The sequence below is a fragment of the Desmodus rotundus genome, chromosome 4 (assembly GCF_022682495.2).
Source record: "Desmodus rotundus isolate HL8 chromosome 4, HLdesRot8A.1, whole genome shotgun sequence".
Classification (NCBI taxonomy): domain Eukaryota; kingdom Metazoa; phylum Chordata; class Mammalia; order Chiroptera; family Phyllostomidae; genus Desmodus; species Desmodus rotundus.
In genome coordinates this window covers 151,048,678-151,061,911 of record NC_071390.1, presented here as the reverse complement: position 1 = coordinate 151,061,911, position 13,234 = coordinate 151,048,678, and positions in this window count along the sequence as shown.

Sequence of the window (13,234 nt, the reverse complement as noted above, 5' to 3'; positions counted from 1 at the left end):
CTTCTAGTGGGGAGAGGCCAGGGGTTTTGCTAAACATCTTCCAATGCATAAGACAGCCCCACAGGGAAGAATTATTTGACCAAAATATCAATAGTACCAAGAAACTTCGCAAACCACTTCTGACACATCTGATCAGTCACAGCACCTTCTCCATACACTGTACAAATCTTTTTGCATTTCAATAGCATTTTTACCTCTCTTGAAATAATAATGCATAATATGCTGAACATGTTATGTGTTTTCTTCCATCTTTACTATTAAAATGGCTGCACAAAATTTCACAATTTTGATAAGTTTTTTAAAAATGAACATTGATATGGCAGCTGTCACTATCCAATCTAACAGAATTGTTTTGAATCAAGTTAAAGACAACTAAACACTACTAGAGCCATTGTACAGAAAAACTGAATGAACTTTTTGGCCAACCCAATAAAACAAAGAGAAGAAAACTGAGCAAATATTCTCATCTTCTCTATTAGGGTACACTCACTATTGCAACAAGTAACCCCAATCTTAGTAACGTCACATGAGGCAATTTTATTTCTTGCTCATGCAAAGTGCTCTTGGCTCCTGGGCAAGCAGTCTATGGCACAGGTGGCAAACAGGAGGCCCGTGGCCCTCCACCTTGTTTTATCCAGCCCAGCACCTTGTTCCTACACAGCGGCAGTGCCGAGCTCCTTGTCCCTGGTTAAGGAGTAGTTACATTTATACAGTCCTAAAATTACATTCAGCCCTTTGAAGGCAACAGCGAGGCTAATGTGGCCCCCAGAGAGAATGAGTTTGACACCCTGGTCTATGGAGTCACTGTCCTCTTGCTGAGCCTTGGGTTGGGTTGTCACTTGACCCTTGCACCTGGTCAACAGACAAGACAGGGAGGGAGAGAGAGGAAGAGCACACAGGAGGATTTAAGGGCAGGAATCCCTACTCACTGCAAGGAGGCTTAGAAATGCAGTCCTGCTCTGTCCCCAGAGAGAGGAGGGCCTGGGCTTGGCGAGCCTCTAGCTGGTCTCTGCCACCCCTGCTCTGCCCATCACCCCAAGTTAGCACACTGGCTTCTCTCCCCTCCTCTCCCACCCCCACCACATCCCCGCAGTGTGCCCAAGGGAGAACTCACACAGATAGACTCTTCTAACCATCTTTGGTCCCCAGTGAATATTACTGTGATTGCCCGGGTATCATGAACCCCAAAGCCAGAATGCTCAGCCCAGTTTTACATAGTGTGCTCTGCACATTGACCGTATAATGATGATGCTGAGACACCACAGGGCAATGCATTCAGTCCACGAACCTTTACTGAGCAACGGTTGGGGAGCAGGCATGGTGCCCAGCTCTGGGGACACAGTGGTGAATCAGGCAGAGCCTGTTTCTCTTCTTATGGAACTTGAAGCCTCGTGGGGAAGGCAGGTAGCAGACAAGTGATTACTAAAAACTAACTATATGAAGGTCTGTCTGGGAAAAGTCCAGCCATTATTAATATAATGAGAACAGTTGGTGCAACATCGATGTAACCTGGCAGCCAAGGAGAGTGGACTGGAATGCACATGTGTGAACAATGATGACTTCACTGTACCAGTCAGTGGGGGTGGTGGATGCTGTTGAGTGAGCATGTGTACTGTGTGGCCATCACATTCAAAATGACTAAGCAATACAGCAACAAAATCACCTTTGAAAGGGAAGAGATTTCAGACCATCAATGAGATTCAGGAAAATACGACAGGGCAGGTGATGGCAATTGGGAGACCTGTGTGAGGTCCCAAGGTGCCTACTTTGAAGGGGACTGAGGCATCATTGTCCTATGTACAATGTTTCTTGTATCTTGTATCTTCTTCAATAAATGTCTCTCTTTTTCATATTACATGGCTGCATACCTTCTGGACAGACCTCATATATAATTATGGAGTCAAATGCAAGGGGGAGAAAATATATCAAGTCCTATGAGAATGTCACCTCACCTGGGAAATTTGAATGAGAAAGTGGCATTTGGTGTGTAAATGCTAATCAAGGGCAGAGGCATGAGAAGGAGGAGGAAACAGCCGGGTGAAAACCCTGGAGAAAGGAAGAAATCGAAGGTACACAAAGACCTGAGAGGCCCAGTGTGGCTAAGGCACAGTGAGCGAGAAGAACAGGACCTGGAATGAAGTTCATGGACTGTCCCCAGATCACACAGCCAGGACACTTGGGGACTGGACAAGACAATAAGCTAGCTTATACAGAGCATTGGACGTTTAAGTCATTCATTCTATGGACATTTATTGAGCACCTACTGCGTGCTGTGCACTGTTTTAGGCATTGAAATACAGGACAGGAGAAACGATGCCTCTTCTCTCAAGGAGTTTGATCTTTGTTGAAAAGAAACCCGAGGCCCCATGGAAGGATTTTAGGGGGCAGATAACATAATCATACTTGACTTGTTAAAAGCGGGGCTGATGTAGTGTGTGAATGGGCTGCAGAGACCAAGTGGGCAGCCCCTGCAGTGGTCAGGGTGAGAGGGAGCTATGAATACAAGAAGGCAATGCTTATAGCACTTGGTGATTAATTGGCTGCCAGGGTGAGGGTGGGGATGGGGATGTCACAGGTAACTTCCAGGTCTCTGAAGATGCACAGTGCCCTCTGAACAGTCTAAGGATGAGAACTTCAGGTGCCACCTACTTTAAATATTTGGATTCCTTAAAAACATGGGCACTGGCGTGGGACAGGGTGGTTACCCAGAACTTGCCCTTTTCCCAACTGTGCTTAGTTTAGGATAAATAAAAAGCGTGTGAGAGGAGGGGGCGTTATTTGTTCTGGCAGACGTAGAATGTCTAGGTCTGCCCTCTAATTTCTTCAGTTTAGTTTCTGATAAAAACAAATTCAGAACGTACTTTATTATCATAAGGGTTATATTCGTTTCTTAGGACTACCATAACAAATTACCACTAACGTGGTGTTTTACCACGTAAAAAACAGGAATTTATTCTCTCACAGGTACCGAAGCCAGAAATCCAAAATGAAGGCATTGGCAGGGTTGGTGCTGTCTGGAGGCTCCAACACAGAATCCATCACGTGTGGCCCTCATCCTAGTCTCCGGAGGTCACTGCCGATCCCGGTGTCTCCTGTGTTATCGACACAGCACTCCAATCTCTCCCTCGGTCTTCCCTGGATTTTTCCTAGTAACTCTTATTTTTGTCTGTTAGAAGGACCAGGCATTGGATCTAGGGCCTACCCTACCTGTAGGATGATCTCGTCTCGAGATCCTTAACTTAATTATTATCTGCTAAGACCCAAATAAGTTCACATTCACAGATACCGGAAGGTTAGAACTTGGGCATATCTTTCTGGGAGATACAATTCAACCTACTATGTAGGAAGAACCCTTTATCTTAGAGAATGTGATTGAAGGAGATTTCTGTGTTCTAAGAATGTACATAGAAATGTACATAGAAACACCATAGAAAACGCCAGGTTTCTCTTTGTTCCTAACACGAATTACTACAGCCTTTTTTTCTCCCTAAATGCCATACAGAAGAGCAGAAGTTTCGGTAGTTACATCCCACAATTTATGTATAAACAGAGGAAACAAAGGATTTGTTTCACTGTATGTGTCCTTGGAGATATATACAAATTCTTTCAAGCTAGGCCTAATTGTTTAGTTTAAAGGTTAATAATTTATTTGCCAAAGAGTCAGAAAATAACCAGAGATTAAAGAATATCTGTAGATGAATTAATTTTGTCCCCACTCACACGAATGAGAGCCGGAAATGTACCAGGAGGAAAAGCAAATAAATGAGTTGGAAATCTTAGCTATGTGTATCAGGCTTGAGCTGCTCATTTTCAATCTATTCCCACTGCGAAGAATAACAACAGCTGAAAATACTGAGCTTTAACTCTGTGCTTGCCAGCCACTGTTCCAAGCACTCTACACACATCGTCCCACGGGACCCTCACAACAGCCCTATGATAATCATCTCCCCATTCTGCGGGAGAGAATACTGACGCAGCAAGAAGTTAAGTAACTTGCTCTCAGGCAGACATCAGAGCACTTACTTTTAATCACTAGGCAACTTGTAAAGCCTTCTTTATTTCAAAACTGTATGTAAAATTAGTTATTTTTCTGCTAATGGTAAAATCCTGCCAGTCTCTACCAAGCACCCACACTTCTAGTTGGCCTTCGTCTTCCTACCTTCCAAAATGATCATTTGACTCTATTCAAACTTTGTCTCCCAAAAGGGATAGGCGTAAGAGTGTTTTGAGGAAGGCAGTCTCTGTATCTAGTCAGAATATAAGGATCTCCAGGCACTGAGCACCTCACACACTCTCCAAGATCAAACCCAAGCCAATCCAGTTTGTACATTTTATAAGGAAAAAAAAAAAGCATGGGAAGAAATCTGCAGATTTAAAGAGACTTAAAACACAAAATTTTTAATGATCGAGACTAAACACACCATAGTGTCCAAGGATGCACACCGGGCATTAAAACTATTTCTAACAATGCAAGAGAAAGGCAGCAGTAACAGTCAGCAGAGCAGTCACATCTGGGGACAGAGGGGTGCAGGTCAGGAGGGGCATGCGGAGGGCCTTCTGGGTGCCTCATGACCTTGTGCCTCTGGTCTTAGGTGGTGGTGACAAGGTGTTTGGCTCAAAATATCCCATTAAACCATTCACTGGCTTTGTGCGGTGCTCTGTATCTGTGTTTTATTTTACCTTAAACATATTTTTTTTAATTTAAGAATAATTTAAGCCTATTATTTACAAACACAGAGGTGAACACCAGGAGAAATGGCTCGAATTGGTGAGGGGGACTACTTTGGGGGGATGGCATGGCTTGTGGGTGATGAACTCATAGGACACTGTGAATCTTTTGAGGCTGAGTTTTCCTGATAAAGAATAAATTAATTTTTAAAATGAAATGGACAGTAAAAACATCCTTGTGAAACAGTCAAGAGGATTTCACTATACACATAGGGTCCCTCGCCCAGGGGGTAGCTCGGCCCTGGCAGTCCTCACGCAGTTGCGATTAGAGGATTCCCCCTCATCAAACTGTGGGATGGCGACCTCTGTCCATGAAACCCCAGCACTGCTGACACATGGTATGCACTCAATAAATACCTACTTATTAAATGCGTGTGTGAATAGAGGGGATTCTTCATGAAATTCAAAATATTTCCAACACAATACTTCCCAGCGAATCCTTGCTACTGCCAGCTAGGAGCCAGCTAGGACGTGCCACGTCCTAGAAGGCACTTGCAGCCAGGGTCAGAGAGACAAGGAGACAAGGTCTGATGAAGACATTTCAAGGAAATAGAGTCCCTCTGCCCCAGAAGCACTGGAAAAGAAAAGTATCATTAAACTCTAAATCTCAAAACTGATATATTGACTAACATTTTTAAAGCAGGCTTTTGCTCCCAAATGTGGGCTGGACTTAGTGACTTTTTCCGGAGAATAGAGCACGGAATGGGAAAAACAATGTTACAGTGGCAAAGTCTGCAGACACCGCCTAGACCAAGGGACCGAGAGACGAACTCCCACAGCGGTAAGTCCGGTGGGCAGCCCGTGCCTGCTGCTGACTGCAGGCAACGAGAAGGCGCCTCGGCTCTGTGGAATTCTCTCGGATGGTTCGGTAGCTCCACTCAGTCATGAGCAAACCTTCAGACAAACTGAAATGGGAGGCATTCTGAAGAACAGCTGGCCAGCACTCCTGAAAATTGCCACGGTCGTGAAAACACGGTAATTGACTTGATCGCGGTAATCATTTCACAATGTACACATATATTACATTATCACATTCTACATCTTAAAAAGTTTGCTGAATGAAAAACACTATGAAAAACCAAGGAGAGAATGCAAAACTGTCCCAGAGCAGAGGAGACGACGGGGACATGACTAGCTGCAATGTGGCCCCCGGGACTGGGGCCTGGGAGGGAAAGACGACAGGAAGGGAATAAATTAGAAAATCGGAGTAAAGTCTGAAGTCAGTTAATAATGACCTGCCAGTCGTGGTTTCTCAGGTTCCCAAATGTTCTCTACATTGGGGAGAAGGGGTGAGGGGTTGCACAGGAACTCTCTGTGATATTTTTGGAACTTTCCCGTAAATCTAAATTATTCTAAAACTGAAAGTGTATTTTTTAAATGCTACATTTTAGATACTCTTATAGCAAAACTCTTTAGAAGACAAAAATAAAACCCATTTAAAGGGGTTATACTTCAGAGTGTGCCAACTGTCCTTTGTGGTTTTGAGTAATCCAGCATTACCAGGGAAGGGACAAAAGGCAGGCAGGTGGCCCTAGCGAGGTAAGATGTTTTTAACAGAAATCACCTTGCAGTGACTTCCTTTCTAAGGCAAAGGCAATTCTTCCTCTCTCACGTCCACAGCTGAACGGCTGGAACACACAGACCAACCAACCGCTAGAACTACAGTGGAATATGAGCCATAAAAACAGAATGAAATCTTGCCATTTGCAACAACCTAGATTGACCTGGAGAATATTATGCTAAGTGAAATAAGTCAGGCAGAGAAAGACAAATACCATGTGATTTCACTTATACATGGAACGTAAAAGCACCAAAACAAATGATCAAAACAAAACAGAAACAGATTCAAGGATACAGAGAACAAGCTGATGGTTGCCAGAGGGGAGGGAGGCAGGTGAAGTAGGTGAAAAAGGTGAAGGGGATTAGAAAGTATAATTTCCGGTTTTAAAATAACTAAGTCTCAGGGACATATGTACAGCACAGGGGATACAGTAAACACTATAATAATGTTGCACGGGCACATGACCACTAGACTTCTCAGGGCGATCACTCCATAAGGCGTTGAGCAACTATGCTGTGCAACAGAAACTAATACACTAGTGTATGTCAACTGTGCTTAAAGAAGGAGGAGAAGGAGGAGGAGGAGGAGGAGGGGGCCAAAGAGTGTAAAGCGCTCTCCAGGGAGAGGATTTGAGGGGCTCAGGGGAGTGGAACAGCCAAGTCAGCACGGCTGGAGCGGAGCGCAAGAGCAAGTGGCAGGAGGTAAGACGGTGAGAAATGGGGCGGATCCGCGTGGCTTGGTCGGGGTGGTGCGGAAGGACGAACTCACCGAGAGCGGAGAGCGGGTGGAAGGGGATAAACTCGGCAGCGGCACTCTCTGGGTCTCGAGGTTAAGAGCTCCCTCTGACCCCTGGCGTGCTGCTCTGAGAAGGGCCCTACCAAACGTGAACCACCTGCGTTCACTCGTGAGGAAGCCTCGGGCAAACCCCAGTGGAGAGAGACGTGTTCTGTAAGAGACGGCCGCCACTCTTCAAGACCCCCAACGTTACGAAAGGCACAGAAAGCCTCCAGTGAAAAAAGGCTAAGGACAGGGCAACTAGATGTCTGTTGGGGATTGGATCCTGGGAGGAAAAAATTTATAAAGGGTATTGCTGGGACAATGGGCGAGATTTAAATATGGGATGTATATTATTAAGTAATAGTATTTAATCAACGTCTTGATCATCGTACTGTGGTTATTATGTGAGAGTGCTGTTGCTTTTAGAAGATACAGACTGAAACATCTGACGTGAAGGATCATGATGTCTCCAGCATACTTTCAAACGGGTCAGCAAAAGTAATAACAACAGTAATAATAATGATCTATTCATAAAGCAGGTGTGGCAAAATATCACCATCAGCAATTGTAGGTAAAGGGTGTACAGGTGCTTATTATTCTGATCTTGCAACTTTTCTGCACGTTTGTAATTTTCCAAAATAAAAAGGTGAAAGAAATCTGTCAGGTTGCTGTGCATGATGAAGCGTGGAGGAAGCGATAAAGGAGGTTGGTGCAGGCAAGGCAGAAAGGTGGCTTGGACTAGACAGTTGGCAATGAACATGAAAAGATGAGTCTGTGGTTGACACGTACCATGGAGGTGAAGGAATGGGCCTGGGAAATCAGGGGAAGTGGTGTGGTGAGACCCAGGAAACTAGGTTGTTGAAAGCTTCCCACTGGTTCTGATGCATGGCCAGGTTGGAGCACCACAGCCCTGGACATCGTGGGGTTTGGACAAACACCACCCTCAGACTAGATGGGCTTTATTCATCACTGTCCCAGGGATTGTCTGACAAACAAGATCATTCGGGAGAACTTAAGGTCAAAGCAGGGGGTGATGGCATCACTTTCATTAAGGACTTTGTTTGAATTGGCAGCTTCCTAAGTGCCCTTTTCAAGTCCTACCCTTCAACTTCCAGGCTTCTAAATTTTATCTCAAGAATAACAGAATAAGAATACATTTTGTGGCATTTACAATTTAAATCATGTGCCTTTGGCAACAATTACAAAACAACCCTAAATCAAGGGAACACATTTCAGGGAGAAGACAAGTTGCACAATTGAACCACTTGGAAATTCTAGACCCCGCTGAAAGGGTAACAATGGAAAAACACAGGCGAGCAACTTTCTAGCCTCTCTTGGCTCCGGGATACTTGTCCAAAAGACCAGATGAGGAGAGACATCGAGTCCATTACACTGACTTCCGTCAGTCTCAGAGTTATGTTTCCAATTATCGTCCTTAGATGGTGGTTCTAGGGTCTGCATATGTTAAACAAACATGAAAATAAAAGATCACTTTTGGCATTCACAAAACCAAATAGTTCTGAAGTTGTGTTAGCTCTTGCCTGGAGGCTTGAACGAGTCCCTCTAATTTCCCCCAAGTGCTTCCCTGGGACTAATCCAACACTTGCATTTGAATATGGTCAAACCTTCTGAGCCTCCTAGTGTAAATCCTTCCTGCCTAAGGGGTAAAGTTTTAATTTAGATGAGAACGGGTGCGTTCAGGGTGGTGTGGCCATAAAATAAAGTTTTAAATTTTAAAATGTTACATGCACAAAGATATACGAGGTCTGGAAAAAGTCCAGCCATTGTTAATATAATGAGAACAGTTTGCGTGACATCGATGCAACCTGGCAGCCAAGGAGAGTGGACTGGAATGCACACATGTGAACAATGATGACTTCACCGTACTATTCAGTGGGGGTGGTAGACGTCATTGAGTGAGCATGTGTACTGTGTGGTCATTGCTTCAAAATGACTGAGTGAGTAGGGCAACAACTCTGCATCAAATTTTGTGTTAAGTTTGAACATTCCTCCACAGAAGCTACTGGGATGATTCAGAAGGCCGCAGCTGTGGGCAACTGGTGATTGGCAGCTTCATCACGACAACGTGTCCACTCATGCATGAAGTCTCACGCAGAGTTTTTTGGCAAAACATCAAATTACCCAGATGACTCAGCCTCCCTACAGCCCAGATTTGTTGCCCTGCGACTTCTGGGTTTTCCTGAAACTAAAATCTCCGTTGAAAGGGAAGAGATCTGACTGTGGATGAAATTCAGGAAAATATGACAGAGCAGCTTGTGGCGATTAGGAGAACTGTGTGAGGTCCCAAGATGCCTACTTTGAAGGGGACTGGCTTCATTATCCTGTGTACAGGATTTCTCGTATCTTCTTCAATAAATGTCTCTATTTTTCATATCACATGCCTGGATACCTTCTGGACAGACCTGGTATACACACATGAGGTGAAAAGAGAAACTCGGGGACTATTTTTGTTAGGCTATTCCCACTAGAGGGCACTAGACCCTGCGCTATGTCCTCCATCACCCCTAGGACCCTCAGCCTTCTCTTCCCCAGTCCAGCCCTCTGATTCTGAAGAGCTCTTGGGCATATGTAACAAGATCCAGACAGAACTGGCACCCTCTGTTAGAGGATGTTGGAATTCTTGAAGTAGATGTACTCTCCCTATAGGTGGGACTCAGGCCCCATCTTACTGATTTCAGATCCTGCCTCAAAGAAGGGTTCTGAGTATCTCAGTGAACTCAAGGGCTCTAGACTCTGTGAGCCTGAGAGAGTCTAAAGGTAGGTGTGCAGGTGCCAGGAATTGAGAGACAATGAACAAAAGTCATCAGTCTCTCCATATTCTAATCACCATGTTGTATCCCTGTGGTGCTTTCCTGCAGTTTCTACATATCACGACCCAGTTCTAACTTTGTTTTACAGGTTAGGAAAAACAGAGGTCCAGGTATATCTAAAGTTACTTGTAAGAAGCTTCTCACAGCACCCAGCCCAAACACCACCATCCCCTCTGGGCAGGAGTGACTGTAAATCAGACGACTCAGGACACGAATGATGACCTTGAACGTGTGTGGCTCCTTTTCCGTCCAGCCACGGGTCCAGGCCGACCCCAGGAAGTGGCTTGTCTGTCAGCTCAGCACACTCCTCTGTTGGTGTTCTCCATCCAGGGCACCAGGAGCACAACTGCGGTGGAGCAAACTGTGTTTAACCCTCGTAGCAGTAGGAGACACGCACCACGGGAAGGAGGGCCAGCTCAGTAATGGGGTGTCAGAGGGAACCTACGGGAATGGGGTGGCTGGTTCGAGGAACAGTGGTTTGCCCTGGATTGGGTGTGGTCAAGGAGTGGGGATAATTCTTTGATCACATATTCAATATCTTAATAAAGCTCATCTAGGGTAGATCAGAGCTGTAAGAGTGGCTCAGATTCGGTGCGAGAGGGGAAGTTTGGCATTTCGTGGTTTGCAGTAACCTTGTTTTTGCCTATGCTTAAATAGAATTATGAAGTCGTATTTCTTGTTTCACTTCACGACGGTCACAGCATGACCTTGCCTGAGCTCGGTGTTCTGTGAGATGATGTCCAACCGGCAAACACCGTGGCCCAACCATGCCAAGCCAGCTCCAAACAACACCCAAGACGTAGCTATTTCAGGCAAGGTCCTGTCTGTCAGGGGCTGCTATTCTTTTTCTCACTCCTCTTTAGCCTCGCCTTTCATGCCTGGAAAACGCTGGGGGGTGGGGACAGGTAGATAAAATGGAACAGTATAGCACAGTACTACAGAACTTATTCACCCAACCAGCTCTCGGTGCTCTTCACTGTTTTGACAGTTGTGTGTCTCTGTCCCTTGGGGACTTGTGGAGAAGAGCCCCTCCCCCAACAAGTTAAGTCCAACATCTGACTTAGATGACAGACCTCTAGGTTAAACCAGAAAACCAGTCAGGACTTGAACCCTTATGTCTCCTTTGCTTTCCCGACAGGCTACGGCAATGGCACCAGCTAGTGGCCAGCCCACACTAGAATCTGGACTAAGTCCAGTAGGGCTTTTTCAAGTTACTATTGGATTGTGTCTAAAATTCTCCTATCAGAGATCAAGGTCAGGGCAACAAAAAAGAGCAGAGAATCTGTAGGTTATCAATCAGCTAACAGCATTTGTGCGGTTCCCCGGGGTCCCATCGAACCCTGAAGGGCCAGTGCATAGACTGTGGCAGAGACCAGGCTGGAAGCCAAGCAGTGGTGTTAGAAAGGTCTTTATTCCCCGCCGCTGATGCCTGAGATCCACACCCCTCATTCTTCCGCATCCTGTACAAACTCCCATCTACGGCCAGATTCTCGGTGAGATTGTCCTTCATAAACCTTCACAACTCAACTGACAGTTTGAAGACCCAGGCTTATCATGGGACATTCAGGAAGAGGGTTTTTATCCACTCTATAACCTCCCCAACTTCTGCTGAAGCCTCCTAAGGCCAAGGGGGGTGTACAACATAGTTAGTGTAGCAATTGCTACTTATTTTTGTTCTCTGGGCTTTGGGGTAGCAGAGATGGAAAAATATGCAGTTATAACTTCTTTTCAGGGTTTTCAAACAAGTTGTTATGGGGGTGAGGCTACAGGGGGATCAACAGAATGAGTTTATTCACACTGGTTTTGTAAGTCGTTACAGAATGTTTTATTTATCCTCAGGTCTGGGAAATAAGCAATTTTTAACCAGGAGGTGAGCTCTCCAGCGGAGAGCCTGGGCTCGCTGCAGAAGGTTGGAAGGCACACTCATATTTTTCTTGTGTCTATTTTCAGTTGTCTCAGCACAGAATGTTTTGTCAGGTAAGGTCAATTGAGAGACTCAGAAACACAAATACAGTTGTTGAGTTGGATCAAAGCACTTGGTTAAATATAGAGAAATGGTGGCTTCAACCATCAAATTGTTTTGCTTCCAGCCGAGTCAAATCTAAGTCTCAGTTTTCTTCTGGAAGCTCAATACTTCAACAAGGAGGTAAGAACAAAATCGGATTCCAACCCACATCCCAAGTGCCCAGCTTCCCGTGAAGGGTGTCTGTGGAGTCCCACACCGCCTGAGTACACCCTGCGCGCTCACTCCGAGGGGGACAAAGTGAGGGACGCAAGTGTGCAACTTACAATTTACAACGGGAGTATGACACCGAAGGTGGTTAATACTTAATTATGAATCATCACCTGGGAGACAGGCACAAAATTAGGAATCCTTGTCACAGAATCGAATGTCATTTCTGACTCTGGTGTCCCATAACCAAAACAAAGTTGTCTTTCATTTCTTTGTAAGCTCCTCATGTGCTCTGCGCAGAGCGCTGTTGAAACATAAGGAAACCCATAAAGGAAACACAGGTTGATAAGCCAAAAATGTAATTAAGTCACACAGCTTAAAAGCTCTCATGCCTGATTATTTCTAATTATTTGTAATAATGTAAAGAAGTCGTTTAGATGTTTGATTCATAAAATCTACCGTTAAGGCTTTCAATTGTCTGGCTGTTTTAACATGAGAATTAAGAGGGAAGATGCTCAAATCCTTTGCTGCAACACAGCAGATTCACGTACTGTTGGAAAAGCTGTGTCCTCGCTAGGAGGGGCTACAAGGCACGCTCAGGCAACAGTGAGAGCAGGCAGGGAGGAGAGTGAGCTCCAGGAAGTGCACCCAAGAGTAAAACACAAAAACCAAGAAAACAAAACAGTCCCATTTTATCTAACAGTTCCCATCTGAGGCAATGGCCATCTGCCCAGGAAGACCCAGGCCAAATACCAAACTGCTACATTGTGATGAATTCCCCACCCCACCCCCCCACACAATATTTCCACAATTTAAATTTCTTTCCCCTACATCTGTTTTTCCCCCTGAAACAAAAAACCTAAAAGAGGGTCCCACCTACTTCACTATTTTACCCCCAGCTCCAATCACAATGCCGAGCATGTAATAGATGCTACCTCACGTAAAAACCTACCTACCTGGGACGTCCCTAGGACACGACACAGTGGTGTCTTTAGTACTATCCCCACCGTCAAAATGTTCCCTCAGGAGAAAGACTTAGTGAATGTTTTTGCTTTGGAAATGGAAGACTTTAGCCTTTGTTAAAGGGATTTTAAGTCTCACTAAAGAGAGACAGAGGAAAATTTTTAGAAATGGAGAACGGTCCTCATTCCCCAGAAATTGGGT